This window comes from Eptesicus fuscus, chromosome 19 (assembly GCF_027574615.1).
Source record: "Eptesicus fuscus isolate TK198812 chromosome 19, DD_ASM_mEF_20220401, whole genome shotgun sequence".
Lineage (NCBI taxonomy): Eukaryota > Metazoa > Chordata > Mammalia > Chiroptera > Vespertilionidae > Eptesicus > Eptesicus fuscus.
In genome coordinates, this window is record NC_072491.1 from 27,955,848 (window position 1) to 27,969,189 (window position 13,342).

General features: G+C 39.1%; 1 pseudogene; it reads right to left on the minus strand.

Annotated features, from left to right (window-relative positions):
- Positions 1–12,100: 12,100 nt before the first annotated feature.
- LOC103287643 (GTP-binding nuclear protein Ran-like) lies at positions 12,101–12,756 on the minus strand (annotated as a pseudogene).
- Positions 12,757–13,342: the final 586 nt, after the last annotated feature.

Below are 13,342 nucleotides of genomic sequence, written 5' to 3' on the forward strand. Positions count from 1 at the left end.
ATGATTAAATAAGTGAAGTTTCATCCTACCTGTTTATTACTAGAAAATTCAAAGGCCAACCCAAGTATCTTAGTGGTATAATCAAAGGTTTCCTCATAAACCTAAATGTTTACATATCAGCCTGGTTTAAAAAGCAAACAACTTCACTCTCAGCAATGGGAGAAATGAAGAAAGGGAAGGATGGAAGAGAGGAAAAAGAAAGACTTGTAACTTGTTTGATTAAAAGATTTGTACTTACTCCTTCCTTGTAATAATAACCCAACTTCATTTTTAATACAAACAGTGTTTCTCAAAAAAAAACACATGAAAATGGACATTGTTCAATAATAAAAATCTTATCAAAAGGGTTGTTTGGTCTGTTGACGGCCAAGTAACTAGCTGATGAATGAATTCTTCAGATCCCCATTATTTATTTAGGCATTGTATAGATGAGTGATCCTTATTCCTTTTGAAGTTTCAGATTTAAACAGTACCTTATTTTTCAATTTCTTTAAAATATATTTACCTTAATTCATAAAATAAAATCAGTGGGTGAAATTTTGAAACACGCCTGGAAACCACTGGCAGCAACAACAAATTGGGAAATCCCTTGTGTAGCTGCAGCCTGAATCACTCAGTTGTTTCTGCTGTAGTGTAGACATCGCCTTCAGGGCCAGTGATGGATGAGTGATGGAGTCAGCCTGATTCTTTACAAAATCCTCACTTGAAGTGGCCGCCAAGGTCAAAAGATGAAGTTGGCTGAATCTCAACACCTCATGTCCTGTTCCTGTTCTCTCAGGGGCTCTGGGGAGGCCCTTCAATGAGCAGGAGTGGGGAGGACAGGCGTAATATCAATCCACTCTTTTCCTACCCCCCCACTTAACACACACAGTTACTTCATTTTCATGATAAACTTATATGTCTGGTCACCATATCAAACAAGCCACCCATGTTCAGTGCCAGGATAGAAAGTGATTTTATTTGGCTGAGTTAATATAAATCTATTCAAAAAGTCCACATAACAAATGCAGTCTGATTCAACCATTTCATTTCTTCTCAGTCTTATTTACTGAGAAGTATACTTTGGCTCAAATGTTAAACAAGGAAATCTATATTTGTGGTGACCTATTCTGAATGTCCCATTCTTACAGAAAGTCTTCTATTATGCCAAAGGGAAAAAAAAGTCCGATAGGTTGGAGAGAGTAATTCATAAAGAAAGATGTGCTGACAGCTTTGAATGAATAGCTTTCCTCCCCCAGGGCTCTAACTCCAGTATGTTCTAGGCTCAGGGGACTTACTCACTCTCCAGAATCCCAGAACGGTAGTCACATCCAACCAATTCCTGGAAGCGATTAGATAAGAGACCTCTTTCCTGAGACGGCAGCCTTTCAACTACCTACATGCAGTTATTTATTTATTTATTTTAAATAAGGGGTAGAAAAAGAAGTTTTCAGACCTAGGTTTAAATGTATCTTCTTTCTCAATCTACAGTGGCTTCTTCCTGTGTTTGGTTCATGATGAGCCAAATGGAGCCACCATATTGAAATCATTATGATCTATTATTCAAGAGCCAATTAAAAGCCTGGAGCCTATAATGAACTGGGATTGGATGTTATCACCATGTTGTTTGTTATGACAACAAAGCAGAAGGATGGGTATACAAACACAATATTGGGGTCATTTCCCTGGATGGGGAGAACTAAATTCTGGAGTCAGGTCCTATATTGATAAATCTGGGTGACATGTGGTCAACTATACTGAGCTAGATATACTTCAGAGTTGCTAAGAGACTAGATGTTCTCACCACACAATAGAAAAAAAAAGATAATTATGTGCCACAACAGAGGTGCTAACTAACTTTATAAACAGATCAAATCAACACATTGAATGCCTTAAACTCATATAATGTTATATGACAATTGCATCTCAACATATATATATTGTATATTTGCCATTAAAGAAATTTTATATTTTCTAACCCTGTCTGTTGGCATACTTCTGTCAACACCATCACTGTCCTCATTCACTGAGGCCTGGACCACGGCAGGCAATTAGTAAATATTTGTTGAACGAATAGAGTGTAATAGAGGTTTATACCCAGGCATTGCATAAGCCACACTCCATTACTTAGAACATAGTTACAAGGCCACATTAACTGCAAGAGATGTTGAAAATGTAATCTAGCTGTCTTCCAAGAAGAAGAAAAAAAAAATTTTTGGTGAAGAGCTTGCTAGTCTTTGTCACATCCATACCTCTTTGATTTCACCAAAAATCTAAACAAAAGGTCATTTCACTCTAAAAAGCAGTCATATATGTTAAAAATGCCATCTGAGAAATTGAAATTTTCTAAGCCATTTAAGGAAAATGATATATAGGTCAACCAAATTAGATAATCAGTCCCTCTATGTCCTTGAAGAAAAACTGGTGAACAATAAACTATTAAGTCTGTAAGGTGCTAAAGGAATAGGTACATAAAGATAAGTGGCTCTGGACTGAAAATCATAGAATGCAGTTTCAAAAGTTGAAAATAAAGAAGTGGCAGAAAGTCATTACCGACACGCTGCTGCCCTTTGAAGCAGACACACAAGAATATGCCTATTTAGGCGTAAGAGCCATACATAATGACTGTAGAGAGCAGCATGGAAGTTATGTAGTTTTCCTAGGCTGCCTCCGGTTATGGATCTGAGCAAGGATTGGCACATTTTAGGCATGGAAAATAAGACAAAATAGGGAATCATTGCTTAAAAAAATAACTATTGTGAAAAATGACAAATGAGTCAATTGGAAAAGTTAAACCCACAGTCCAATGATGGAATCATGAGGCAGCCTAATCCAACTCCTATATTCCCCAGGCTTTCCCAGTATTGAAACAAACGGCACAAAGCATCATGCTTTCAGTAGGGTGTTAAGTTGTGAAAGTATTCTGTGGGGAGAATAAAGATGGAAATCCCAAGGATGACATATTGTAAAGTAAGAAATAACAAAATGATACGCAGAGAACATTGGATCAGGAGTCAAGAAGCACAGATTCTAGCCCCTCGTCCTACTTGCTGTATAATGTAAGCATATTACACACCCTGTCCTTCCAGAATTACAAGGAAACTTTTGAACCTTCTCTGAGCCCTCTGACTTTACTACCTTAAGTAAATGAATGAATCTAGTCATTGTTCGTTTGTGTGATATCATCATTGTAATCCTTTTTTTTATGCTCTTGTTCAAATATATTGTAGAATGTTCAGAAGTTTTGAACAGATGGCAAAGGGCAGAGTGAAGTTTCGAAATATATATATATCCTTAAGAAAATAATCTGGAAGGGTTTGTCCTAATAGCAAAAATAAAATGGGGAAAAAGTAGAACTTCGGATAAACACCACACACACACACACACACACTCACACACACACACACACACACACACAGTTCCATTCAGAAAGCTACCTAACTATTGCACAAATTAGTTGCAGAGCCTAATCCCAGTCTCTTAACATCCCTGATTTTCTGTTACTTCAGGTTGAAATTGGTGAAGGGGAATAAGAAAATGAAAACAACCATATCCAGATTGGCCCAGCATCACAATCACCGTGGTACTGAGCACACAACTCCATATAATTATGCTTCTGTGTTTGAAACATGAAGAATCACTGAGCTAAAGTAAAGATTTTTAGATGTCTACAGGAAGATGTACTATTAAAACATTTGGCTTGAAGATAATTATCAAAACTCACAGAAAACCTCACACGAGGTGGGGAAGTCTAAATTATTCCTGCTCTCCCACAGGGTTTACCCTATTCCTTTTTATTTATTTAATGGTTAGTCTCTGTAACACAAACCATCTAATAGATATGTTGTTTAGTGAAGGTTTAATGATTCTAGAGACTGTCTCTGGATCAGCTGTGCAAATAGTATGATTGAAGTCAAAAGTCAAATAGTGTAGGGCATAATCAACTGTATTTTATTTGAATTTTTCAGAAAACCTTTGGTGAGGCAGAGACTTAGAGATGCTAAAACAGCCCAAGAGCCCACAACTGATAGGATCAGATCCAGGCTTGGAACCCAGGTACTGCCTCCTGTGCTTTGACCCTAAGGCCACTGCAGTGGCTCCGTTTCCTGGCACCTGATCTTGGCCTGGCTTCAAAAACACAAACTCAGGGAACAGTTGGGGGGTAGATATCAGTGCTGCTGAGGATGTCCTGCCTGGTGTCTAGAATGACATCAGCTACAGGTAAAGCTGACAAATGCCCTTTTGGGAAGCAAACCACAACCTATCAAACTGATAATGCTCAACTCTCTTCTGAAATTCTGAGGCAAAAGCTTATAAAAAATTTCCAGAAATTTCCAGATACCAGTGAATAATGTGATTCTATCAAAATACCCTCACGTCTCCTTGCCGCTCATTTGGAGGATTTCTTGATACATAAAATCACTATTTGCTCACTGGGTTTATACAAGTGCCTCTTCTTCTCCTTCTAAAAAACAAGTTTGGTTTCTGTGAAATAGTACAATTTTCTTATCTAACTACCAAGAGAAAGCCATTTATTCTTGTTCAAGTGGTTATTTATGAAGCTTTTAGAAACCTAGATTATCAAAAGCTACAGCACTAAAAGAATCCCTATAAAATGAAGATAACATGCACGGGTACGATTTAAAGAAATCTTTGTCCTGATAGGCTTATCATAGTTGTTCGGAGATGTATCTGACCAAAGTAAAATAATTTCTTTGGGGCATTATATTACTAATTTTGCTCATAATGACTTCAGCAAAGAGCCTCTCAGCAGCAGATGTGCCAAATTATTTTATTTTTAAAAAGTAAAAAACTAGATACAGGATAATTAATTCCAGTAGGCAAATTTCTGGTTACTCCTCAAAGCCAGGTAAGTAGGATAGACCAAACCCAAAATGTTGTATTTTTGTTTGAGAAACAACACAGATTACATATGGTGCAAAAGCAGAGAAATCAAAAATGAGCAAGAATGAATTCCAATAGAAAGTCTTAGAATATGAAGAATGACAATTTTCTGCATCTGTGTAAACATTACATAGCATCTGTGACATAGAAGAGTTTCACTTAAGCTGAGTGAAACTGGGTTCTGGTCTTGCTTTCTTTTCATAATAGATGTGTTGCCTTGGGCCAGTCATCTAACTACTCCAGCCCTCATCTTCCTTATTTGTAAAGTTAAGAAAATATCTTCCTATATTATAATTTCTTTATTATGACCAAACGCAGACTTAAGAGTGCTATGTAATTCCAATGTAGCACAGTGCTTTTCAACCCGTGTGGTGCAAGAAGTTTTCAAACATGCAGTACCTGACCTTTTAAGTCAGGGGCACTGACTCTTTTCCCTTAGATTGTCAAATTTTAAAAAATGACAACAGCCAACACAACAACAGCCATCCTGTGTGAATGAATCAAAATTATACCTATTTTTTGTCAGATCAGCAAAAACATATATTTTTGGTGTGTCACAGAATTTTAGTCATTAGTTTATGTGTGCCATGAGATGAAAAAGGTTGAAAATCACTGATCCAGGGTGAAAACTGTTCTCTTTGATCCACACAGTGGCTTTTTTGTTTGTTTTAAGTAATTAGTTGTCATCGGTTAAAAATGTGGGAGGCAACCAATTAGTGTCTCTCTCACATTGATGTTTCTCTCTGTCTCTCCCCCTCCTTTCCACTCTCTCTAAAAAATCAATGGGAAAATATCCTCGGGTGAGGATTAGCAAAAAAATTAAAAAAAGAAAAAAAGAAAATTTTGTGCCATGTACATCCAAACTCAATCTTTTTCAATAGATGTCTGAATAGAAAGAATAGCCAAAAATGCACTCCACCACTCCACAGAGGTGTAGATTCTTGACTATACATACTCCCTATAATTTCAGCCTGGAATTACAGGAGATAAAGGACAAGAGTATGGAGCTGAACAATTTAAGCAAGTGCTTGCCCTCTCCGTGATTCAGTTTTTCTATTAGGTAAGCAGGGAACTGCCAAATTACCATTCCATTATAATAATGGCCCGTCTGGAATCTCACTCCTCTCTACTGACCACATCCTGGTTGTAAAATGATAAACTGTTTGTTACTCAGTAATTAGCAAACTACACTGGCAAAGTGCACTGCATACATTTTAGCTTTGAAATATTTTGCTTCCAATATGGTTTCTTAAAAATAATAATGCTTTAACAATTGTCAGTAAATTGACATTAAATTGCTTTCTCAGCTGTGTTAAGTGACAAGAATCAGTCCTACACGTTTATTACATGGACTGTGATTGGTGATCCCTGAAATAAACTTGATATTTTCTTTCACTGGAATACATTTTAAAAAATGTTCTGAGGCTATCTAGGTGGGGAGAAATGTGTTACTCCCTTGAAAGCTTTCTTTAATGACTTATTAAGGTATGAGTGAAATCTTCAAATATATTCTCTCATGTTACTTCAAGTTTGTTATTTCCAGTTGTAGAAAATAAAGCAAACAGCATGGAACATATAACCCTACATATATACTCAGCTGTCAGAACTGACAAAGCTGCTTGAAAAAGACTCTCTTTAATAATTAGTTCTGTACACTGTCACCAAGGCAACACCAAATGCTGAGCCAAAAATACATTGTCTTTCTGTGTGAACATACTTTAGATAACCTTAATTGCAAAGGGAATTAGATCAGAGTCTGATTCTGTGAGAAAAGGCAGAACTGGATCCAAAGTTCCCCCCTGTAGTGGGATGTGATCTGTTTTCACAGGCTCCACTGTCCCTAGACTTCTGCTCCCCAAGCCTTTGTGTCCTACAAGACATACTCAATCCAATGTCACTGCCACCAGCAAGTATGAAATGACTCGTCCACTAACAAGCGAAGCACAACGCTTGGTGAAGCCAGAAGCCTAAAAAAGTATAATACTCCCAGGCTCTCTCAAGTATACCCTTTACATTCGATTTCCAGAAGTTTCCCCAGGACTAAAAGAGAGGCCCATATCAGGTGTTCTGCAGAGAGATGTTTGATTAATTTGGCTACTAATGCATGTAGCAACTGAAAATAGGTAATAGCAGAGGAAGTGGCACTGTTAAAAAAATAAATAAATAAAACCTTACCATGACCTGTGAAAAATGGGTAAAATAGTTTTGGTTTGGGGAGAAAGAAAGGTGAAAATTGTTTTTGAAAATGGTCTATACATGTAGTACTTTATAAAGATTTTCTGTGTCCTTTAGCAAAATGCTAGTATTGATTAACACAAAGAAATCAAAGGTTGAAAAATAATTTTTATCATTGGGTTATTTCTAAACATACAGCTAAAATCTCTTTGAGTTCAAGTTTCAGTTTTTCTAATATTAGAATTAAAGGCAATGGCTCACCGAAACCGGTTTGGCTCAGTGGATAGAGCGTCGGCCTGCTGACTCAAGGGTCCCAGGTTCGATTCCGGTCAAGGGCATGTACTTTGGTTACGGGCACATCCCCAGTAGGGGGTGTGCAGGAGGCAGCTGATTGATGTATCTCTCTCATCGATGTTTCTAACTCTCTATCCCTCTCTCTTCCTCTCTGTAAAAAAATCAATAAAATATATAAAAAATAAAAATAAAAATAAATAAAGGCAATGGCTCATACCTCACATGTTGTGAACATATAGTACATTGTCAATATATGTTTTTTTAAGGAATGATGTAAGATATGCCAAATGCCCTCCTCTAAGTTCCAGATATTTCTATATCTCCTTGGAGTCCCAACGCTGTATTTTACTTTGTCCTCTTCCCATTCTTAGAATATACACACACATACATGTACACACATACATATATATTCTAGAACTTCAAGAATATCTAGACCCTCAACCCCAGCTTTCAGTTTGTGATACTAACATATATTATTGATGAGGTCTTTGGCTTTTAAGTTATACAAAGCCCAACTCAAAATGGCATAAACATCAAGAAAGCGTATTTGTTCATGGAACTGGAAAGCCCAAAGTTAGATTGTTTTGTGCAATTAAGAAGTGACTCTGCCAGTTTTTATGTGTAGTCTTTATTATCATGCTGATAATAGATATCCTCAGCAGTTTCAGACCTCCAATCTTGACAATGCCCAAGTAAAGAAGGCTATTTCTTCCTGTGGTTCCTCTATTAAGACCAAATTAGACTTCTTAAATGCTCCATTTAGGTCCTCACAAGACTCAGTGGCTTGAAAGAGATCGTGAGTCTGTCCTAAATGGATCTGTTTTGCCCACGGAATACCATGTGATGATTGGTTTAAGTCATCTCCAAAACAAAAGTGCCCAGACTGCATACATCTCATCATGGACACGTGGGGGACATCAGTCACTGGGAGTGATGGACACAGAACCATGGAGATGAAAAGGAAGGGGACCCAGACTAGATGATCTAAGACCAGTGCTCCCAGCTAAGTGCTCACCAAATGCTAAGGGCTTTCCCAGGCCCATGAAATAGAGCAGGCAGCTATATTTCAATCAAGGGTTACAATAAGGCACATGTACAGTCTTTTGAAAGTAGATCTGAGACCTTAAAGCATATGTACTTCAGCCTGATCCAAACCAGATTTACCCAATTGATTGCAACTGCCAAGGGCAATCATTCTATCAAAATGTCTGTGTCCATTCTGGAAACGCTTCCAATGTGTCCATCTTTCCTTTTCCCTAGTAAATGCTTTATGTGAAAGGCTCAGGTTTTTTTGCTCTACTTTTCAGGCAACAAATTCCATCTTTGGTAAATTAACTCATGACAATTTATCAATCTCTGTGCTCCCTTACTGGGATTTATGCAGGTGGAGTAGAATAAATGTATCTCCGTCCCCTTGCACCCTTGTTCTCATTAGTCTGACCTACATTCTTTGTGACCTCAACTCATTTTGCAATATGTGTGTGCATACCACAAATTAGCACTCTTGCTCAAAATCTTCTAGTGGCTTCCCTTCACACGCAAAATTAACAGATAAAATTTTTTAAAAAAAATTTGTATTTTAGCATCAAAGTCCCACAGGACCTGGCCTGCCCATTGCTTCCTTCACTCCAACCACCACACTGGAGTCCTCGCCTTTCCTCCACCAAGCATGGTCCTTCGGCCTTTGTACTTGTTGGTTCCCTGCCTGGCATGCTCTTCCCAGAGAGCTTTATGCTCACTCTGTTCATTTTATTTGGGCTCTGCTCAAAAGTCACCTTATCAAAAGGCCTTCCCTTTTACTCTCTATTAAGTGTCATTCTACCCCAATCACATCCTTACCACTTGATATGGTTATTTATTTTTGTCTTTATTGCTGCTCTCTGCAAGGATTATAACTGTTTGGATCACATAACTCTGGATCACAGAGTCTGCACAGTAGCTGCTTAATAAAATTTGAATTAATAGAATGAAAGCTATCTAATTCTTTCTTCTCTGTACCTGGTATATGACTCACTCCTGCTATCCCTATAAATCACAAGCAAGGCAATCCACCTCCCCCTTTCACCTGTCTGTCTGCCTGTGGCCACAGAACTGGAGTGAAACCGACTCCTTCCCTGAGAGGGAGTGAAGCCAGCATCCTCTCTGAGGCCATGGCAAAGAGGAGAATAATAGGATGAGCAATAAGATGAACAGATGAGAGGTTTGAAAGTAAGAGACAGGAGGACAGGCCAATGGAAATTAGTCTGTCCCTGGCATTATTCCAAGCTCTCACCAGAAGACGCCTGTGTTACACTTGTCTCCAAGATCAGACACACTCTGTCTGCCCAGACATCAGAGAACCACCTTGCTGTCTGGCCCCCTCTCCCAGGGACTCTCCTCCCTTTGCCCGTGCCTAAGTATAAACCTCGGAATTGCTTGTGGCCACTGGCTCTTGTGTGGTGTGTACTGATGTGTAAAACCTGAACCTGAAATAGAGGGAAGGTGATGGGCACACCCAGAAGCAGGTCCACTTAAACGTAACACCGTGTCATACTCACTGGGTCCCCACAGGTGAGGGAAGCCAGAAGTTTCCTTCTATTCATTGCCTTGATTTAGAACACCTCTCCTGAAGCTTCCTCAATCTGGAATTTCTCCTGCTTTCAAACCTCTCATCTGTTAATTTACTGCTCATCCTATTGTTCTCCTCTTGGCCATGGCCTCAGAGAGGATGCTGGCTTCACTCCCTTCCTCTCAGTGAGGGTGTCAGTTTCACTCCAGTTCTGTGGCCACTGACCACATGGGGTAGACACCATCTGGGGTTTCAGTTTGCCTAGCACCCCATGGAACATGCCTTTGCCCCACAGGGAGCTCTCCTATAAGGGGACAAGTGGAATCTGTGCTTCCATAAACAGTATATGTTTTCAGTCTTCAGTGTATGTTTAGTAATTCTGTTAATCTTACTGTTTTTATAATAGCTTCCCAACTGGAGAGCCCCTCCAGGTATCTCAGGGGTCAAGAACTCAAATACCTATCATTGCCAGGCAGGTCTCACAAGTGTGAGAAGTGACTTGGTATCATAGTGATTGCTAAGATGGGCAGTAGAGAGCACAAACCTTGAGTAAGGGCTTTCCAACTTCAAGAAAAGTTAACATTGCTCTATGCTGGCCCAACAAAACAGGTCTTTAGGCTGGTTTCAGCTCATGGCTACTTATCTTATAACCCCTGAGATATGGTTAATGCCATATCCCTGACGATACCTGAATATGGTATTATAAACTAACCATTCTGACTAAGACAGTGTCTCTAAACCTTCTCCACAGACAATCATCTGAAGACTTTTTAAAAATATATACTGATGCCAAGGTACCTTCCCTAGAGATTCTGATATCATTGCTGAGGTGAGCCTGGACTTCATACACTTTGAAGGGTCCTAAAAGATTCTAATGTGACCCAAGTATGCACCAGTCCTTCCAAGTGTCCTTCTAATGAAACTTACCTGGTACTATGTCACTGGAGTATAGGTGAAACCCACATGTAAAAACCTTTCCCCAAAGTAGTAACATTTTTTAAAAAATAAAGAGTATCATACACTTGGAAGAAAAGCCAGTTGGTTATAAGAGAAATATATACAGCAAATATTTAGGGGACAAGAGATTTCACAGGAATATAAAACATAACTAAATTTTTAATTTAACAGCCACTTTTTTTTAAAGTTTTTAAAAATATGTTTTTATTGATTTCATTTTATATTTTTATTGTTGAAAGTATTACATATGTCCCCATTTTTCCTCCATTGACCTCTTCATTTTAGAGATAGAGGAAGGGAGAGGAATAGAGAGATAGAAACTTCAATGAGAGAGAAACACCGACTGGCTGCCTCCTGCATGCCCCTACTGGGGATTGAGCCCGCAACCTGGGCATATGCCCTGACTAGGAATCAAACCCGTAATCTCTTGGTTAATGGGTTGATGTTCAACCACTGAATCAAACCAGCTGGGCGCTAATAGCCAATTTCTAACCAAAAGTTTCCCAACAGCACCTTAGTAGAACCAAGTGCTCCAAAAGCACACGATGTACAAGGGGCTCATTGCACATCCAAAAGAACTGGTATTGTTTCAGGAAGAACAACTCGTCTCTAAGGGTCTGGTCAACATTTCTGGATGATCTTCACATTAAAAGAAATTATGTTTTCTTTAGAAGACTCGTGGGCATACATACCAGAGGATTCATTTCCATCCGGGCCCATGGGTTTAACCTCCTCACTGCCTTGTGGTGAAATGATGAAACTGAAATTCCTCAGTAGCCCAAGGATAAGGAAATAGCACTCTTCTAGTGGACTTGTGAGATGGAAGACGGAATGATGTCAGTTTTTATGGGTTCACTTCTTTGCCTATGAACCACATTCTTTTTTTTTTTTTTTTTAGAGTTCTGAAATACAATTTTATTCTGATTCTAAATGAAAAGGAATGAGAATGACAGTAACAAACAAGGCTTCACCTCTGAATATTGTGATGCAAGTGCAGCATTCTTATAGGTGAAACTCAATAAGGAAACAACTGTATTCCAAAACAGTTAAATATGTAGGTCCAAAAAAAAAAAAATGAAGCTATTTTTTAACTGCCACATTCACTCTGAAGCCCATTCATCTCTTTCAGCATCCCAAAGATCAAGCACAGGTCCTGCTTAGCTGTATAATAAAGTGCCAAACACGCTGCACCATGACATCACAGCACAGTTGCCTGTAAAACTAGACTCCAGCTTCCCTTTCTCACAGGTCGTCATCCTCACCCAGGAGAGTGGTGGTCAGAGCAACCTCTAGATCATGCTCATACTGTGCTGCCAAAGCTGGATCCAGGATAATCTCTGGTAGGGCAGGAGCAGGCATGGTGACAAACTCCAACTTAGGGTCTCCAATTAGTTTTCTAGCAAGCTAGAGGAAGAGCTTTTCAAAGTTGTAGTTACTTTTGGCAGAAATGTCATAGTACAGACAATTCTTTCGATGGAAGACAATTGATTTGCCTTAACTTTCCTGTCCTTAATATCCACTGTGTTGCTACACAACACAATGGGGTTGTTTTCACACACTTGTACCAGATCTCTCTGCCAGCTAGACATATTCTTATTAACTCTCGAAGTTATATCAAACATTATAATGGCACACTAGGGTTGGGTGTAATAGCCGTCTCTCAGTCAGCCAAACTTCTCCTGGCCAGCTGTATCCCAGACATTGAACTTAATAGGCCCCCTGTTGGTGTGGAACATGAGGGATGGACTTCGACACCCAGGGTGGCTACATAATTCTCCTCAAATTCACCAGTCAGGTGACATTTCACGAATGTCATTGTCCCAGTCCCGCCATCACCAAACAATACAAGTTTGAACTGAACTTGGGGTTCTCCTTGGGCAGCCATGGTGATATCACTTCCAGAAGTGTCTCTGGGGTCATCTGACAGATCTGAAAAGATGACAGAAGCCATCTTCCATAAATATTCAGAACTTTGCATCCATGAATATTGCCACACTGAGATACCCAACTGTGGGTACTCTTAGTGTCTTTTCAATCAAGTGAACCTCCTCCAGAGGCAAAGAGTCCCTAAGCATGCAACTCTCCTTGAATGATGCCCCTGGAAAGCAATGGGACAGCATTCCTTATAATGATGGGAATCACCATCATGCATAAAACCACTCAGTGCAATGACTGTGAGAGGCCTTGTTGTTTAGAATAAGGCGAAACAGGATGTTCCAAAGTGTACCCTGTGAAATGTTCTCAATATAAGGAATGTATCCAAAAGTAAATATAGGAAAGGTGTACAACACACCACCCTTTTGTAGATTCACGATGCTCATTAGAACACCAAAAGTTCTAAAACACACTTCCGAAACAAGAATCCCAGAATTCTTATTTCTTAAGTATTCCATTCCATGGAATTAATGAGTATCTTGGGGGGTGGCTTTGAAACATTGTTTAGTGCAGAAAACGTTGGGCCCAACAGCAGGAATCTGGAGATCT